Raw genomic sequence first — 9544 nt, 5'->3', positions numbered from 1 at the left:
GGAGAGTGTGCGCGGTTCTTAAAGGCCGGCGGTAAGAACCGTTCATTGGCTGCTGCCTGTCAGGGGGTGGAGCCCTGGCGCCGCAGGGGCTGGGCTGGGGCAGCGACGTTCCGGCCCTGCGGACGCCCGCTGGCGCGGAGCAGTGGCTGCTGCTGTCGTCCCTGTCTCGTTTTCTATAGGGAGCTCCCACCCGGTCCTGGGCAGGGGTGGGGCTCTGAGGGACCGGGTGGAGGGGCGAGTCGATTGCCTCGGCGCCGGAAGAAGCTTCTAGTTAGGATGTTTCCCGGATAAGTACTGTCTGGCAATTCCGCAGCCTCACCAGAACTGAGGGGAGCCATATTGTCCCTCTCTGTCTCCCAGTTTGTATCGTTGTCTCCATCTGTGCCGGTGTATTATCATTGTCTGGTGCTTTTTTTTTTTTTTTTAGTTCCCTGCCTGCCAGGGTCCTAGATTCCATCCTCGGTTTACTTGTCCTCATTGCCCCAGACCCGGGGAATGCTCAGGAAGGCTGCGCGGTATTGGAGGGACAGAATGACCTTCCAGCCCTGAGTCCCTGGTGAGTTGTTATTCCGAAGATAGTGGTTGGCTAGTCTCCATCTCTGCTGAGTGCAAGACTCCAGTGCAATGAGCTCAGACTGCAGCAAGGCGGATTTGAGTAAAACGCAGGAAAGACCTTCCCAACTACAAGTAATGTGACACAGTGAGTTGGGTAACCTTGGGAGACAGTGGTGTTACTTCCCCCAGGGAATTCTCAATACAGAAGGGGCAATGTTTGAACCGAAGAGGGTGACCAGTTCAAAACCAAAGAACCAGGGGATGGGAAAGAGGACTAAGGAGGCTGGCACTGTGTTATGACCGACTAGAATATTCTTGTAAAAATGGTGTGTTCTGTTAAGTCTTACCTCCCCTGTTCCTCAGTGTGTCCCCATAACATACTCTGCACTCCAGCATCTTCTTTTACCCAAGATTCTGAATCGTTCTGTACATGTATGTATCAGATGGAGAACCTGTCTTTCAGCTTGGGCTCCAGCAGCACTTTTTTTTTTTTTCGTTCTCATTTGCTTTTCATTTGGGGATAGTACAGGGTAGAAAGGAGCACAGTTCCTGATTCTAATCCCCCACCTCTCTGGAGGCCCTGAGGAGGATTAGACATTGTCTGCATGTTAAGTACCTCACTGCAGTCCTAGTCCTTATCATGGGGCATGTGTGATAGCAAAACAGCCAGGCTACTCTGCAGTCAGTTTGGATATGCCCTTACCTGAAACTAATATTATATGTCAATTATATCTCAATTAAAAAAATGGATATGGCCCTGAAAATCCTTTCCGTAACAGAGAAGGAGAAATAAGAGTACTAGCAGAACATCAGATGGTGGTGGTGCTTCACCTTGTATGACACATGTAACAGTGTTCTGCTACAGCTCCGCCCCACCATTGCAGATCTGAATCTGGTAAAGCTTGGAGAGATGTGCAGGCCTCCTCTTCTGCAATCAGACAAGAGTGCCATGTGGAGGCAGAAAGCCAGAATTGGTTGTAGGGAGAAGGGGACAGTTTCCATAGCAACTGTAGAGATGAGGTCTTTAACTAGCACAGAGCCTGAGTATAAGGGTCAGCAGCAGTTAACCATAGGCTCTGCTTTCATCAAGTCTGACAAAGAGGTTAGACAATAGATCTGAATGGTATAGGGAAGGACCACACACTGATGAGATGGTAAGGGCACAAATTGAGGTCTATGATCTCAGGCCCTGCTAGAATTAGGTTTTGTTAATTACAGCTGCAAAGACAGACTATGATAATACTAAAATTGCACATATATGCTGGGTGAGCATCCAGCAGGCTGTTCTTTAAAAGGCAGAAGGTGTCATAGAAAGATTGACTGCAGGTATCTCTTAATTACTCCACTCTTCCCTCAATTAACAGTATCCCAGCCATTGGGTGATGATCCCGGTATCATCATCATATTATCAGAAAATATTTTCAAGCATCAAATGGCACACAGCACTGTGAACACGATGCTCTCTAAAGAAAACTATGTTTAGCATCAGGATCTATGTTCCAGAATTTCAAAACTGAAGACAGAAAACACTGATACACATATGTAAAAGGCATAGAAAGCTGAATAAAAATATTAAAGAAATACATACATGAGTTGCAAAATATATAAAAACCTATTTTGTGTTTACGAAGGGTGTGCTGTGTCAGGAGCCTAATAGTAAAAGGATGTCACTCAAAGACCAGTCCAAAGGGATTATTGGGGACCTGTGATATGCATGACTGTGGGGAGCACACATTAGTGTGTGGTGGTTATAGAACCCACTTCAGTGTTTCACTTAACTCTTGACCACTAGAATGACCAAATATGATCTTTTGGGAACTCCCTTATTCTGTAGTTTCTTCCACACTCTTGTCATGTAGGATTAGCAGATATAGTGATTACAACCAATGCTTTTCAAACTATTTGTGGTGAAGGACCCTTGAATTGTAGAAGGGGTCGCTGGGGATCTATCACTGAAAAGAGGAGGTTAGAGGAGATGCAAAAGGAAGACACTATTATAGGCTCTTTCCTTGCGTGTGCACTGCAGTGGGCACAAGGCAGAAAACAGTATAAATCTGGAATAGTATGAAAGGTAATTGTGGCCTTGGCTAAGTGTGAGCCAGTTAAAGGATTCTCAGACCTTCACCAGTTCATAATATCTAGTGCTAAGATATCGAATAGGTAAATTATGTACATATTTAACAAAATAGGAGGGACATCTCTAAATTTTTTCTGGAAATAATTTCATATTTGGCATTTAAATTTAAATTAAATTTAAAAATTTAGTTGTCCTCATGAGAAAATCAGAACTTTATTAGGATTAATTGCACTCATCTTGAATTATGGGTACGTGGAAGAGGAGGGCATCATAATGCTTTCAATGCTTAGGGTCTCCACAGGACTTAAGCCAGCTCTGGTAATTCATAAAGAAAAGACACTGACTCCTCCCTTACTTTCGGCCTGATGAATGTCATTAGTTTTTCTGAGGATCTGAGCTCATTTGGCAGAATTCCAGCCTGCTCTGCTGGATTGCATGGTCTTATCAACCAAAATATCCAAAAGGAGCTGCATGCAGCTCGGATTCCCACCCTGTACTCAGTTCTGCCTATAAAGCATTCTTTACACAGAGAGAGGCGTGTTGGATTACAGGATTGCTGTGTCAGAGGTTTATCCTTGGCTTTTGGGGAAAATGCTATGATCATAACGTGTGCCAGCAGCCATAGGGTCACCTCTTAGCATGAACAGCTGGTTTATCTGAAGAGGTACTGAGTAAACTAATCTCTGGAAAGGTTGAGGTGGGGAAGAAATCTGCATTTATTACTACGTCTGGCACACAGAGGAGGTCCACAGTAATCATCTGTTGGATAATTTTCCTGATTACCATTTGTTAACATTAAATAACGGGAAAAGCACAGGCATTGGATTTACCCTCTACCTGCAGAACATTGCAAAAGGACAATGAAGATATTTACCCCTTTTCCTCCCTCACTCCTTTATTCTTTCGTTGAAGAAAGTAATTCCCAAAAGTAAAAAAGAAACATGTATAGATACTATTTTCCCTTATCCATTCCCATTAGCCTGTGAGATGGAAGTTAGTGTTTGGCTGTGGCCAACATTTTCCTTTAGCCTTCTGAGCAAAGCAACGTCTTACTACAGGAACCTCTAAGGATTTTCTTGTGGTGGTGGAGATGCTGGTCATAAAGATATTCCAAATTTAAGTGTATAACTTAGTTTTGAGGCCATGCGTGTATGTGAATCAAATTTTACATCATTTTTTAAAGGTATTTGTAGAATAGAGTTACTTTCCTTGAAGGAATGCTTGGGGTAAAGAAGTATCATTCCCTTCTCAGTATAACAGAACCACAATTACCTTTTCCCTTCCTTCTCAGTTCTTTCTTGAAGAGCCTTTGTAATATACCCTAACTTCCCTTTCTAATATCACCATTTGTTTTTTTTTTAGGATTTTATTTATTTGTTTAACAGAGAGAGAGAGAGAGCACGCACAAGCAGGCAGAATGAGAGAGAGAAGCAGGGAGCCCGACATGGGGCTTGATCCCAGGACTCTGGGATCATGACCCGAGCCAAAGTCAGGCACTTAACCACTTAAACGACTGAGCCACCCAGGCGCCCCTCTAACATTACCTCTTACAAATACTTTGCATTAACCCTTAGTCAGTCTGAGCCACTTGCCTTTCCCGCAGCCATTCTTTTTTTTTTTTTTTAAGATTTTATTTATTTATTTATTTTAGAGAGAGAAAGAGAGCATGAGGGGGGTGTGGGGGGAGGAGCAGAGGGAGAGAGAATCTCAAGCAGACTTCATGCTGAGCATGAAGCTGGAGGTGGAGCTTGATCTCACAACCCTGAGATCGTGATCTGAGCCGAAACCAATAGTTGAACGTTTAACCAACTGAGCCACCCAGTCGCCCCATCCCTCAGTCATTCTTATACTTTCTGTTTAGGCTGTCTCTTTTGCTTTGGATGCTTTGGTTCACCTTCATTCTCATTTAGTGATTTATTTATTTTACCCTTTTGATTTACTTTGTTTATAGAACAAGTTTCCATCTCATTCCACAAAGGATTTAAGGAGTGTGACCGAACTCAAACACAGCTGCTTCTATGGAACTGACTTCCGCAATTGACAACTGTGTGAACTTGGGCAAGGTGCTTATCCTTTCTGTGCTTTAGTTTCCTCTTCTGTAATAATATAATAATTGCATCCCACCGTATTGTTATTTTGAAAATTAAGTGGGACTATCTCTTACATATGCTTAGAACAATGTCTGGAATTCGTTTACTTATTCATTCATTTGGTAATATTTATTGAGCGCTTACTGTGTGCTACCACACACAGTACACAGAGCCCCTGCTCTTGTGGAGCTTACATTCTAGTGGGGGAGACAGATAGTAAAGAGGTAAATGATATCGTATGTCAGAAAGTGATTAGTGCTGTGGCAAAAAAGAAGGTAGGGTAAGGGTGGCTGATGGGGACTGTGGTGATGGGGAAGAATGGTGAAGGGATAGGGAAGGTTGCAGTTTGGGTTTTTTTTTTTTTTTAAAGATTTTATTTATTTGACACAGAGAGAGAGAGTGAGCACAAGCAGGGGGGACAGTAGGCAGAGGGAGAAGCAGGTTCCCCGCCAAGCAAGGAGCCCGATGTGGGACTTGATCCCAGCACCCTGGGATCACAACCCGAGCTGATGCTCCACCGACTGAGCCACCCAGGCACCCCCGCTTTTTTAAGATTTATTTATTTTAGAGAGAGACAGCACTCGAGTGAGCATGGGAGAGGGGGAGGGGCAGAGGGAGAGGAAGAGAGAGAATCTCAAGCAGATGCTTTGCTGAGTGTGGAGCCTGACGTGGGGCTCGATCTCACAACCCTGAGATCATGACCTGAGCCTAAATCAAAAGTTGGACACTTAACTGACAGAACCATGCAGGTGCCCCATAGGGCCTTATTTATAGGCATTGTTGGACTTTGTTTTTTTCTCTGAGTGAAATGGGGAACATATGCAAGCTTTTAAACAGAGGACTGATGCGGTTTGACTTAGATTTTTACAGGATCACTTTGGCTGCTGTGTTGAGAATAGACTGTAGATGTTGTAAGGGTTACACTGGGAAGTCCCTCAGGGATCTTGCTGTAATCTGGGTGAGCAATGATGTAACTAAGACTAGAGTGATGTCAGTGGAGATGGTAAGAATCAGTGAGATTCTAGACACACAGTATTTTAAAGGTAGAGCCAACCTGATTTCCTGTCTGATCAAATGAAGAATGGGAGAGAAAGAGAATAGTGACTCCAGAGATAAACCAAAAATTTAAAAAGAAAAAAAAAGTTACTTGTAGGAGGAGAGAAGAAGCAGATTGCAAGGCAGCCAGAATTAGGAGGTAGACTTTTAAAAATTTAATTTATTTTGTGGATTTGACTTTGAAATATAAATGATTTAGAGAAATATGAACCAAAATTAACTCAAAATGACCAATCTGACAAATAACGTGATCCAGAGTATATTTTTTAAACCTATACATCAATAAACCCAACTATAAAGTGGACAGTTTGAGTGGATTGACACAAGAGAAGATGCACAAATGGCCAATAAGTACAGGAAAAAGTGTTCATCATTAGTCCCAGGGAAATGCAAATTAAAACCACAGCACACTATCACTTAACATCCACAAAATGGCAAAAGTTAAAAGACCTATAACACCAAGTGTTAGCAAGATTGTGGAACAAATAGAACTCTCGTACACTGCTAATAAAAGTATTTGTAAGTTTCTTGTAAAATTAAACAAATACCTATCCTATGACCTAGTAGTTCCATTCCTGGACATTTACCCAAGAGAAATGAAAACACATGTGTCCATAAAAAGACTTGTGATGGTTGTTCATAGCAACTTTATTCATAATAGCTCCAAACTGGAAACAACCCAAACGTCCATCCATAGGAGAATGGACAAACAAATTGTGGCATCTTCATGCAATATAAAGATAAAAAGAAACTCCAAATATACACAACATAGATAAAAAATTAAAAACATCATTCTGAACAAAAGAAACAAAATACAGAAGAATATTGTTAGTTGGTATCCTGAGGAATTAATGCCAAGACATAATTAGATGTACAAGAGAAGGATGCCTCAGTGGCTCAGTCGGTTAAGCGTCTGGTTTGGTTCAGGTCATGATCCCAGGGTCCTGGGATTGAGCCCTTGCTCACCAGGGAGTCTGCTTCTCCCTCTGCCCTTTACCCTGCTTGTGCTCTCTCTTGCTCTCTCTCTCTCAAATAAAATAATAAAATCTTAAAAAGAAAGACTACATACTAGATGATTCATTTACATTAAAATTATTAAACAGGAGAAGCTAATCTATGATGGTAGAAATCAGAATATGGTTGCCACTCTCTAAAGTGAAGAAAATGTTTTATATCTTGAATGGTACGTAGGTTTCACAGATGTATACATTCGTCAAAACTCATCACATTATACAACTAAGAGCTGTGCATTTCATTGTTTTTAAATTTAATCTCAATAAAAAAATCAAATAGTCACTAAAAATAAAAAACAAAATGAAATAAATTAATCTCACTGTATTAAATTAGTAGAAGAATTAAAATACAATAATTTAACTGTACTTTTTTCAAAAATTTTTATTGTGAAATACACATAAAATTCACCATTATAGCCAATTTTTTTCTATCATAGCCAATTTTAAGTGTATGGTTCAGTGATACTAAATACATTCATAATGCTGTGCAACCATTACCATCCATCTCTGTTCCTCTTTTTATCTCGTAAAACAGAAACTCTATACCCATTAAGTAGCAACTCCCCACTTCTCCTCCCCCCAGATCCTGGCAGCCATCATTCTGCATTCTGCCTCTATGATTTTAACTACTCTATATAAGTATATGAGGTATATAAGTACCTCATATATGGGGAATCATACAGTATTTGTCTTTTTGTGATTGGCTTATTTCCCTTAGCATAATGTCTTCAAGATTCATCCATGTTGTAGCATAAATCTTAACTGTACATTTTTAATGAGATGTACCCTAAGGGGGGAAAAAAACTGCAAAGAAACATTCAACTTTTTTCATTAGTTGTCTCATTAGTAATAATGTTCATATTTTTTCTGAAATAGATTAAATATAGAGAGAGAGAGGGAGAGAGAGAGAACAGAATAAAAGAAATTATTTTAACATTATCAGGAACCAAGATATGGATCATAAAAGAGGTAAATATAAAATCAAGAAACTTGGGTAAAATCCTTGAAATCCTAAAATTTAATTGGAAAAAGCAAAACACTGACCAAATCCAATGTTAGCCATAAATTGCGGTCTCTAACTGTCATTTACTACTAAAATGAACCAAGGCTTCTTAGAAAAGCATCTGATTCCAGATTGGGAGCAAGAAATGAACAAGATGAACCTGGAACATCTTATCACAACAGAAAACAAGAAAGGTACCAAAGACCACTGGAATTATGTCAAAAGGACTCTGGAGCTAATCTGAAGAGATTTCCACAGTCCAAAGATGTGACAATATGCATTTCAAAATGAGCAATAACTGGAATGTATTGGATACACTAAATGTGTTAAAATTCATGAGTTCAGGGGCGCCTGGGTGGCTCAGTCGTTAAGCGTTTGCCTTTGGCTCAGGGCGTGATCTTGGCGTTATGGGATCGAGCCCCACATCAGGCTCCTCTGCTGGGAGCCTGCTTCTTCCTCTCCCACTCCCCCTGCTTGTGTTCCCTCTCTCGCTGGCCATCTCTCTCTCTGTCAAATAAATAAATAAAATCTTAAAAAAAAAAAATCCATGAGTTCATAGTGAGACTCATTGGTCATCTTTGGAGTATGCTAAGGAATCTCATCATTCGGAGAACTATTCTCTATTATGTAGAGAACCTCAAGTCATTAATTTGAAAACTAGCAAATCAAAAGAAAGAATCAAGCATTTATTCTGCCTTTCCTTAGGTAATCAAATACTTGATGAAGGAAAAGTTATTTATAAAAGAATTCCAGCTAATAAGTGAAGACAGTATGCTAAAATAGAATATCACAGGGGCGCCTGGGTGGCACAGCGGTTTAGCGTCTGCCTTCGGCTCAGGGCGTGATCTTGGCGTTATGGGATCGAGCCCCACATCAGGCTCCTCTGCTGGGAGCCTGCTTCTTCCTCTCCCACTCCCTCTACTTGTGTTCCCTCTCTCGCTGGCTGTCTCTATCTCTGTCAAATAAATAAATAAAATCTTTAAAAAAATAAATAAAATAAAATAAAATAGAATATCACTATTTTGCAGCTCTTAGTGAAATAATGCACCTAGGTAATGATTACCAATGACTGCTAAACTATCAAGTAAAAAGATAGTAACATTTGAGCCTATTTATCAATTGTAACAGAAGAAAAATATATTCAACCAGATGGTATATGTCTCTTGATAAGATGCAATAGGGAGAAATTAACGATGTGCTATATGTTGGCTAATTGAATTTAAATTTAAAAAAAAAGATGCAATAGGAAGTAAATGATAGCGCTTACGAAGGATTCTTGCCAAAAAAGAAAAAATAGAGCATAAATCATAACAACTCTATATCTAACTGTCCATTTATAGGAAACAAGAAGAGACAAATATATCAGATGACACCACAGGGATGCAATAAAAAAAAATCCACAGTGCTGGAAATTTTACAGAACAAATGACCTAGTTTCATCAACAAATATATAAATTGCAGGAAATAAAAATGAGGGAGGATTTACAGATTAAAAGATAGCTAAGAAAAGAATCATCCAAATGTGTGAATTTTGTTTTGGAATTGCGAAAAAAAGAAAGAAAGAGAGACAATTGGGGAAATTTGAACACTACATGTTTGGTAACATTAAGAAATTACTGTTAATTTTCTTTGTATGTGTTAATGATATTTTTAAAAGATTCTCTATATTTTACACACAAATACAAGTATTTATGGATGAAATTATATGATATCTGGGGCACCTGGGTGGCTCAGTCGTTAAGCGTCTGCC

At 40.0% G+C, this 9544-nt stretch overlaps 1 protein-coding gene across 6 annotated transcripts in view; it reads left to right on the top strand.

Annotated features, from left to right (window-relative positions):
• Positions 1-113: 113 nt before the first annotated feature.
• Positions 114-9544, top strand: part of TP53BP1 (tumor protein p53 binding protein 1) — an 87341-nt gene continuing 77910 nt past the window's right edge. For 4 of the 6 annotated variants that reach the window (XM_087859238.1, XM_045771896.2, XM_045771905.2 and 1 more), the window contains exons 1-2: positions 114-556; positions 4584-4695. The gene's annotated coding sequence lies outside the window, so the exon portion shown is untranslated. Of the gene's footprint in view, positions 701-4583; positions 4696-9544 lie in introns of all 6 variants that reach the window. The other 2 variants (XM_087859239.1, XM_087859237.1) reach the window with 1 other exon arrangement.

The sequence above is a fragment of the Ursus americanus genome, chromosome 36, assembly GCF_024610735.1.
Source record: "Ursus americanus isolate L20-20 chromosome 36, mUrsAme1.1.p, whole genome shotgun sequence".
In the NCBI taxonomy this organism is placed as follows: Eukaryota; Metazoa; Chordata; class Mammalia; order Carnivora; family Ursidae; genus Ursus; species Ursus americanus.
The sequence above is the reverse complement of the archived record's forward strand: the minus strand, read 5'-3'. Positions and strand labels throughout refer to the sequence as shown.